Below are 10,000 nucleotides of genomic sequence, written 5' to 3'. Positions count from 1 at the left end.
AGAGAAAGAGAGAGAGAGAGAGAGAGAGAGAGAGAGAGATGCGATAAGATTACTGAAGTGTTTAAATGTGATGAAACGAAATGATGATGGATGAGTGAAGAAGACAGAGAGAGGAAGTTCGTGTAGCAGCGGTAGTTGTTAGTGTTGTTGTTAATGATGATGATGATAATGATGAAGACGATGGTGATGATGATGAGGATGATGAGGATGATGAGGATGATGATGAGGATGATGGTGGTGGTTATGGTTGTGGCGGTGGCGGTGGCGGTGGGGATCTGTGTTGGACAACGCATATCTACCGAAGTAGCAGTTGTAATAGTTGCAGGAGGAGGATGAGGAGAATGGTAGTAGCAAGGTAGCGCGGTAGCAGCCGGTTCCACAGCCCCGTTGTGTGTGTCATGTGTGATGTCGAGTAATGTATGTTGGATGGTGATTTGTTTCACGGAAATACGGACATACAATGGGTCTCTGACCATGGTGGGTGTGGTGCGTACATATACATGCATACACTCACATACATACATACATACATACATACATGCATACATACATACACTCTCATACATAGAAAGATACGTACACGTATGTCTGTATGTATGTACCTATGTATGCATGTATTACGAAAACCAGCGAATATTCATTGAATAAAAAAGTTAATGTATAGATTTTAATGAGTATCAAAATTGTGTGTGTGTGTATGCATTTGTATATGTATGCGGTTATAGGGTCGTACGACCTAATACAAATATACATGCATACATAAATACATAGATAGCTATACTATAAAGTATGTATGTTGTATGCTATATAACGTAACATACATGATGCATGCTTGTATATCTATATACCTGTATGTATTTGTATGCATATATATATATATGCATCAATGTATGCATGCAATTCTGCATGTATATATATATATATATATATATATATATATATATATATACATATCATTGATGCTGTATAACGAATGTGGTATTTATAACGAATGTCTATAGAATGTGTGTACTATATACTGTCTGTGTGAGTGTGTGTATATTCTTATGCCAATGAGTGTTTTGTTGCCGGTAAAATATTGTTGTATGTATACATGTGAGAACAGCCATTCGTATATACGAAATCCCCAAGGCATGTATAGGTACGCACATATGATGTTTATTCATGTAGACAATATACTTGCATATGTGGTGAGACGTGTGCATTATGTCTAACCATGGAGAGGTATTATGCTTGCATGCATACATACATGTATGCATACATGTATGCAATGTCATATGAAAGATGTATAAAATATAGTCTAGCATATATGCAGCGTGTATGCATGTAATACATACACAGACATAAACACACACATATATAAAATATATAAGATATATATGTAAAACACAAACACTCACACACACATATATATATGATATAAAATATATGATATATACATATATATTATATGATATATAATATGTAATAGATATGTATGTATACATTCACACACACACACGTATGTAAGCATGTGTGTGTGTGTGTGTATGGCGGGGCAAGAAGGTTTTTACACAAGACTCACCACTTTGTATCAATTCGAATTTGTTGTTCTTAGTGATTGTTGCTTTTTTTAGTGTTGGTCAGCATCAATGCCACAGGACTAATATAAGCGCTCCGTGACAATAAATCTGCTGACCATGGTTGACCTGGAGTCGAATAACAACCATGTTATACGCACACATGTACAGACACTTACCTACCTACCAACCTACCTACCAACCTACCTACCGACCTACGTCAAACTCAATCTCACACATTTGCTGCCATTTCTGTATAGATTTTTCTAACTACGTATATAATCACACATCCAGGAACATATACCTGCATTTCTTTACCAATACATACATACATACATACAGGCATATATATATATATATATATATATATATATATATATATATATATATATATATATATATATATATATATATATATATATATATATATTGCCCACAGGGGGCTAAACACAGAGGGGACAAACAAGGACAGACAAAAGGATTAAGTCGATTGCATCGACTCCAGTGCGTAACTGGTACTTATTTAATCGACCCCGAAAGGATGAAAGGCAAAGTCGCCCTCGGCGGAATTTGAACTCAGAACATAGCGGCAGACGAAATACCGCTAAGCATTTCGCCCGGCGTGCTAACGTTTCTACCAACTCGCCGCCCTACACACACACACACACACACACACACACACACACACACACACACACATACACACACACACACACGTATATCTACGTACACGCACACATATACACACATTCAAAGTCTAACTCCCGACCCTATAAACCCATGAGACCGGAACTTATTGTGGTTTCCATGGTGTTTAAGCGACAGGAAGCCCAAGAAAACCCTGCACACGGGACAACAGTCCCTGGAAGGGTTAATCTGACGGTCAACCGCCACTTTCCGTCCGTACCCGTCGCATTCAGCTGGGGAAAATGTTTTAGGACAAGAGCCCTGATCGCTTCGGGAATCGAACCCACATCCTAATAATTAGGGACCACATCATTAATCATTAGCCATTACGTTAGGCATCTTTTCACACACACATTATATACCTGTATATATATATATACATATAAATATACACAAATGTACACAGACACAACACACACACACACACACACACACATACACGCACAACACACACACACACACAACACACACACACACACACACACACACACACACACACACACACGAATATTGACATGTGATTCAAGCCATTTTTTAAACTGTCAGTTTTGATATTGTGGTTATTGATGTTGTAAATATTGTCTTTTCATGAGCCCACGATGGAGCATCGGCCAGCTAGAAATAGCTACCAAATGTCCATCAGATCACATCCCTTAACTAAAGATCCTTTTTGTAGATAGGTCTTCTCGATGAGGATGGAACTGTAGAACAACAACAACAACGATAAATGATATTATTATTATTATTATTATCATAAGATCATCGTTGTGGGAATTGTTGTTGTTGTTTTTAAGTTTCCGATTTGCTGGTGCCCACCCATACTTCTTGTAATTGCAAAACCCCACAAAAAGGAAGGGAAAAAAAACAACAATAGTTACCTACCTTGAAAAGCTTGTGAATGCTCGACAGGTGTCACTGGTGACTAGTCTCTCCTGATCATCAGCTGCTTCGATTTGCCAAGAGACACCTTAATATTTTAACGCACTAACCGCACTGATGCCATTCACACTCATATATATCGATGAAATATTAATCAAATGAGATTTTTAAGCGTCTCTTTATCTATTTATGAAGAGGTTTTCATATTAAATATCCCAACTTCGAAATGAGTAAATCTTCGCCGTATATTTTTTCTTATGATTGCCTTAAAATAAAAATCGCAAATTGACTTCTTCCCCCACCTTTTAATAAGGTCGACCGGGAGACCGTGTGTCTATGTATGTGAATATATAGAGAAACGTATGTACGTCTGCGTTTGGCTCACGCAGCCTCTGTATGTAAAACGTAGTCTGTGCGAGTGTGTGTGTGTGTGTGTGTGTGTGTGTGTATAGACACACGCACGCACTGCTATATGTGAAGGTCTACGAATGCATTGTTTGAAATTCTGGTTGTATGTTAATGCGAAGTGAGCTAAAATATATCGACATATAATTTATACACACAGTAAACAAGATCTAAAATGTTCTATGAAATTAAACTGGCGCTCTTTCACATTTACACACACGCACTCATACACAAAAGCACACTCCCACACCCCCACACACACGTATGCCTTTCTTTCTTTTTTTTTCCGCGGATTTTCAATTAAAGACTTGGGTCGGAAAAGGCGGGGCCCGAAACTGTAAAGTGGTCGCCCGGTAGCATCGTCGCTAAAAATACAGAGATCGTGTGTGCGTGTGTAATTGTCCCGGTCGATGAGCGTTTCAGTAGCGCTGGAAACGTTACATTCAGCTGTCCGTTGTGAGAGACTCGAAGCCCTTTCCGCCGCTACTGACACCACTTTTCATTCTGTTTGCTTTCTTTACTCTAACCTACTCCTCCTCCTCCTCCTCCTCCTCCTCCCCCAGACCAAACATTACTACTACTACTACTATAGCCTTCCTCCTTCTTCTCATCCTTTCCTTCCTCCTCCTCCTCCTCATCTCTTTTCTTTTCTCCTCAACTGCACGTTACTTCGTCATTACTCCATCACTCACTTTCTTCATCTCACTCAGATTTCTTCCTCCTCTCTCTCTCCCCCCTCTCTCTCCCACTCCATCTCTCTCTCTCTCTCTCTCTCTCTTTCTCTCTCTCTCTCTCCGTTTCTCTTTCTCTCCATCTGTTTTATCTCTCTTCTCTTTCTGTACAATGTCAACTCCAGACTGTCATCTCCGCCTCTCCAACAGACGTGAATTCGCGTCAGATGCGATAAACAAAAAAATTTAAACTGAGCGATAAGCTTCGTCATATACAAGCAATATAAAGGGAGCCCTGTTCGGTTGCATTTGCGGGGCATTTAGTTACGCTATCAATCAATCCATCTTTTATATATATACATATATATATATAATACAAAATGGGACAACAGCCAGGTGACACAAGAAAGGGACATATACATATACATAGATACACACACACACACACACACATCCACGCACACACACACACACACACACATACACACATCCACGCACACATACACACACACATGTGCCTGTGTACACACACATATATACATGTTGAAAATAAAGACTAAATCTCGCCTTATACGTTGCAAATAATTGTAATATTTATTTAGAACTTATCCTCGAGTCGTTGTTTGTTGTTTTTACCGGTGTTATATTATTATTATTATTATTGTTCGGTGTATTACTGATAAGCACAGCTATATCCTGGCTATGTGTGTCTCTCAGCTCTTGTACTCCTGGCTAAACATGGCACACAGTCAGTCGCGAGCGGCCTAGAATGACGCTTTGTCTCAACGCCGACGTCTCAGTTGCAGTTCAAAGCACGTTTCTACGCCACGGACGCTCTGCAGCTGGGAGTGCGCGCGCGCGCAAGCATGCGTTACTGATTTTTGTGTTTTTCTGTGTTAGTAATTTTAGTGTCTGCATGTATGTTTGTGCATGTCCACATGTGTGTGTCTCTAAGCCTACGTGCGTCAATATTTTATGTATAGGCGTACGTGTGAGTGTATATATATATATATTCATGTGTGAGTGTGTGTTTTTGTGCATTTGTGTGCATACATTAGTGTGTATTGGTCGATGTCTGTTTATGCTTGTCTAAATGTGTGCGTATGTTTGTGTGTATGTATATGTGTATATTTATGTATTTCTGCATACACGTGTATACGCAGCTAATTACGTAGGAGTGTGTATTTGTATGGACAGAAACATATGTATAAGTTTGTGTCACTGGCTGTTAAAAGTATAAACCGAGGAGAGTAACATCCTTGTCATCCAGGCAAAACAATTAAAGTGACAAACTCTGTGGATCGTTGACCTCGGAGACGAGGACGCCATTCCAAGAACTGAATCTCCATATCTGGCTCTTAAAAATACGGAATAAGTTTCATTCTCTGACACCAGATCGGAAAAAGAACGTTCTGTCATTGGATTCCAGCTGATTAGAGTAGACTTGCAAACTTCTGTCTTTCAAATCAAGTATCAACTGCTGAGGTATCCACTTTATAACCACTTAGAGTGGATGGTAAACTCCCTGAACAACTATTTTAAGAGGCGCCCATCGTTAACTGTTGCTATATATACGTATTTGATACTGTATGTAATGGATATATATATATATAATATCATATATATAATATCATATATATATATATGTGTGTATGTGTGTGTAATTGAAGGAAAAGTAGGTAGACACGATTTGAATAAAAACTATTTAGCGCTTTCGTCCCTGTTAGGGATTTATAAAATATGTATGTATGTATGTATGTATGTATGTATGTATGTATGTATGCATGTATGCATGTATGCGTAGTTCTGACTCAAAATGTCGATCAAGCCGTTCCCATATCTCTATGGACATCGATTACTTAGCAGTGACTGTTTGAATTATAACTTTATTCTATCAACTTCTGTTTGAAGTTGATAGAATAAATGAACATCAATTGGGTTTCCATTCCCGACTGCGTCTCTTCACGACTGTTCTGTCGAAAATGGTATTGACAAGGCCGTGTGAAGTTTGGCACCGCTTACTTCATTTCTCTATACTTCTTTCAGACAATAGATTATAGGTATCTGATAGAAAATCAATAATAGCTAAAAGTCAATAGTTATGGATATAGATTAGTTAGAGGAAACAGCCTACCACAACATATATGTGTGTATATATATATATATACCGTTGACTGAACACTATTCAATTTTTTTTCTCCGTGTTTTTCTCCTTGTCTCCGTATTCTTTCTGTTGAAGAGCGTAGCTCGAAACGTCAAAGACTTTCCGTATTCCCGAGCGTCATACTAATATATACTTTTGTTATTTACACCACCTGTCCTCGTCTGTTGTTATTTTTTGTATATTCTCCCATATATATATATATATATGTATGTATACATGTATACAAACACATGTGTGTGTGTTCATGTCAAGTCCTATACAAAAACAATATTAAACCCAAGACTTACTCAATACTTCTAAGTTGAGTGCATGTTTGTTTTACAAGGAAAATGTTGACAGTAACTTCAAAGTTTCGGCTTGCTTACCTTCGTTGGACTCTGATTTACTTTATAATTTTCTTTGACAGGTGGTATTTTTTTTTTTTTTTTTGAGAGGGTGAGTAGGTGGATCAATATCATGAAAATTAGGTGTGGGTGTAGGTAGATAAGGAAAGTAGCTGTAACAAGAAGGAATAGAGATGGATCGGAGGATAGATTATCCCCGTAGAGAGTGGACTGACAGACAATTATAGTGAAGAGATTTATTTTAGTTTGATACTGGAATTTTGCTATTATTTATGATTCGGTCAGATGTAGAATCAATAATGTAAACAGATGTGTCATGTTAAAGTCACGGCATTCTATGTATATAAGGTTGAAAGAATGTTTGTAGATAATACTGGGGTTGAATTTGGCGTTGGTGTTTTTAGCATTTTATTAAGAAATTTTAAACTGTGTACTTTTGGAAGTTTAAGATAGAGGAGACTATGTTACTACAAAAAATGTTTATAATAAGATTGGAATGATCGCATTTATGTGATTGCAGTTTACTGATGTGCAGTCAACCACTGGACTTTTGAACGCATCCGTCGATCGGATGTGTAATGTCGGTTTAACCTAAACACACACACACACACACACACATACACACACATACATATATGTATATATATATATATATATATATATATATATATATATATATATATATATATATATATATATATATCAGGAACAGTAACACTCCGGAGACAAACGTCACATCATCAGATAAAGAGGAAGCAGACGTTCGAGTATAAACTTGTTTCACGTGTACATACACACCCACATACATACACATATATATATATATATATATATATATATATATATATATATATATATATATATATATATATATATAATATGTATATACACACAGACACATATGTACATATTATAAATATACAGATATATGTATGTGGGTGTGTGTACACGTGAAACAAGTTTATGCCATTAATGATACCAGAAATAATGAGTAAATGCTAGGAAGGTTGATCGTCTGCCTCCTCTTTATATCTAATGTTGTGACATTTGTCTCTGGTCTGTTGCTGTTCCTTTGAGGACTGAAGCCATTACATATAATACTTCTAATTGATGGAAGAAGAGTTTGGTGAGACGCCAGACTCATTAACGCAATGGAAACTCCTTATTACGAGCGAAGAACTTTTATATAATACAAATGTCCGCCAACCATGAGTACAGAAGTAATCATGTGGATAATACATGCGCTTGATTCCTGGCAACCAAGTGGTTCCGAATTCGATTCCAGTGCAAATATTTTCAATTTATAATATGTGAAATTTGTTAGATTCTGTGTGTGTGTGTGTGTGTGTGTGTGTGTGTGTGTGTGATGCTCTCGCCGCCACCAGTGTCACTGTATGAGTCAACATAATTAACTGTTACTTCAGCGGTGATGACCATATCTGGCTAGTACATTGGTGGTGTGGAAACTTCAGCTACAAGCCCAGGTGGATGTGCAGTTTCTAATCCAAAGCCGCGTGGTCGGGGGGGGGGCATCATTTTTTCCAGTGGTTGGTAGGCATTCTCTCCAGTTATGGTGGCAAATGTAAATTGACTGCTTAGATCGAAAGACACTTGATAAGGCTTTCTTCAAAGCACTTTTCCTGGACTTGTCTAGCCATGAATATCCTAACTGTTGCATCTTAGTTTGGTTTGAAGCCACACTGAGATTCTGGTAAGATTCTCTCTGTGATGTGGACATTTAGCCTTGTCAGAAGTTTCTCGGCAACGGTTTCTTCTGGGCCAACAAAGCCATGCCACAGTATTTTTCCCAGCTGTCACGTGGTCATTGGCTTTTGTACAAAGGTATCATGACGTTTCGCCAGTCTTTAGCTATTTCCCTGCTTGCCAAGATGTCGCGTATGATCCTGTGCACAAAGAGCATCAGGTGCCCACCACCAGGCAATTTTACTGCAGTTTACCGCGGAGAAACAATTAGCGCGAAGCAAAATGATAGAAGTAAACGAAATGAGTTGAAATGCTTGTGGCGTTTATTTTATATCACTGTTTCGCGATAATACGAACGCGGTCTGCGAGCAAGTTAGCAATTAGGTTCGACAGATTTATCATAAAGCTACGGATTTCTAATTAGAGCATGGTCATCTAGGAATCCAATAGAGATGGCCACTAATGTGACAATCGTGTGTTTACACAAGTGAAAACGGTTTTCTCCACGGTAAGCTGACGTAAAATTGCCTTTAGAAGTTAAAATATGTCAGAAACATATTTGAAGTAACCTAAAGCTTTACACACACACACACACACACACACACACACACACACACACACACACACACACACGCACGCACGCACACGCACACACGTCTCTCCGCGGGAGAGAAATGACAAAACTACTTTTGCCGGCAACAATAGAGGAAGACGGCGACACAAAGGCAGCAACGCAATGAGAAAAGGACTACTTTACTACTACTAGTGCTACTACTATAACTACTAAGTGTATAGCAAGAAGAAGAAGAAGAAGAAGACAGAGAGGAAGAAGACGGAGAAGAAGAAGAAGAAGAAGAAGAAGACGGAGAGGAAGAAGACGGAGAAGAAGAAGAAGAAGAAGAAGAAGAAGAAGAAGAAGAAGAAGAAGAAGAAGAAGAAGAAGAAGAAGAAGAAGAAGAAGAAGAAGAAGAAGAAGAAGAAGAAGAAGAAGAAGAAGAAGAAGAAGAAGAGAAGAAGAAGAAGAAGAAGAAGAAGAAGAAGAAGAAGAAGAAGAAGAAGAAGAAGAAGAAGAAGAAGAAGTAGCTCCATGAAAAGAAAACAGAACAGCTTGAAAAATCCTTGCAGGAGGGTTCGACACCCAGCTGGATGCCAAAGCGAAAGACATTGTTTGTACAGGTTCTGCTGCATCAACGCATATCATATGTACATAAATACATGTGATGTGTATATGCATGTATATATATACGTATATATATATATATATATGTATATGCATGTGTGTATACTTTTACTGAATTTCTTTACGATCCCCACCAACTTAAGCTATTTCTCGCCGTTCCGTGCATGACTCCCCTTCTGCACTCAAGGTTTTTTCGGGACTATATAATAAAATATATTAATTTATACACCCGCAACCCGCCCAATACAACACTGTTTTATGTTTTGAAAATAAGTTACCAAGTCAATCCAAATGCTTGTTGGTCAAATTGAATCATGTCAAACCGTGTATTACATCCACCATCACAATTCTATTCCAGAATTCTTGATCCCAGCTGAGCGACGAACGCGAACCTGGAACTCTGAAGG

General features: G+C 38.1%; 2 protein-coding genes across 3 annotated transcripts in view; one reads left to right on the top strand and one right to left on the bottom strand.

Moving 5' to 3' along the window:
• The window catches only part of LOC106878461 (heat shock 70 kDa protein 12A), a 58,438-nt gene that overhangs the window by 3,182 nt on the left and 45,256 nt on the right, over positions 1–10,000 (top strand). The gene's annotated exons all lie outside the window — the stretch shown is intronic.
• The window catches only part of LOC106878462 (uncharacterized), a 25,317-nt gene that overhangs the window by 12,326 nt on the left and 2,991 nt on the right, over positions 1–10,000 (bottom strand). The window contains exon 1 of one of the 2 annotated variants that reach the window (XM_089337902.1): positions 3,129–4,421. The exons of the other annotated variant lie outside the window; for it this stretch is intronic. The gene's annotated coding sequence lies outside the window, so the exon portion shown is untranslated. Of the gene's footprint in view, positions 1–3,128; positions 4,422–10,000 lie in introns of those variants that run through there. 2 annotated transcript variants of the gene reach the window in all.

This window comes from Octopus bimaculoides, chromosome 20 (genome assembly GCF_046866305.1).
Source record: "Octopus bimaculoides isolate indiv1 chromosome 20, ASM4686630v1, whole genome shotgun sequence".
NCBI classification, from domain to species: Eukaryota; Metazoa; Mollusca; class Cephalopoda; order Octopoda; family Octopodidae; genus Octopus; species Octopus bimaculoides.
This window is presented reverse-complemented; position numbering and strand designations above follow the sequence as displayed.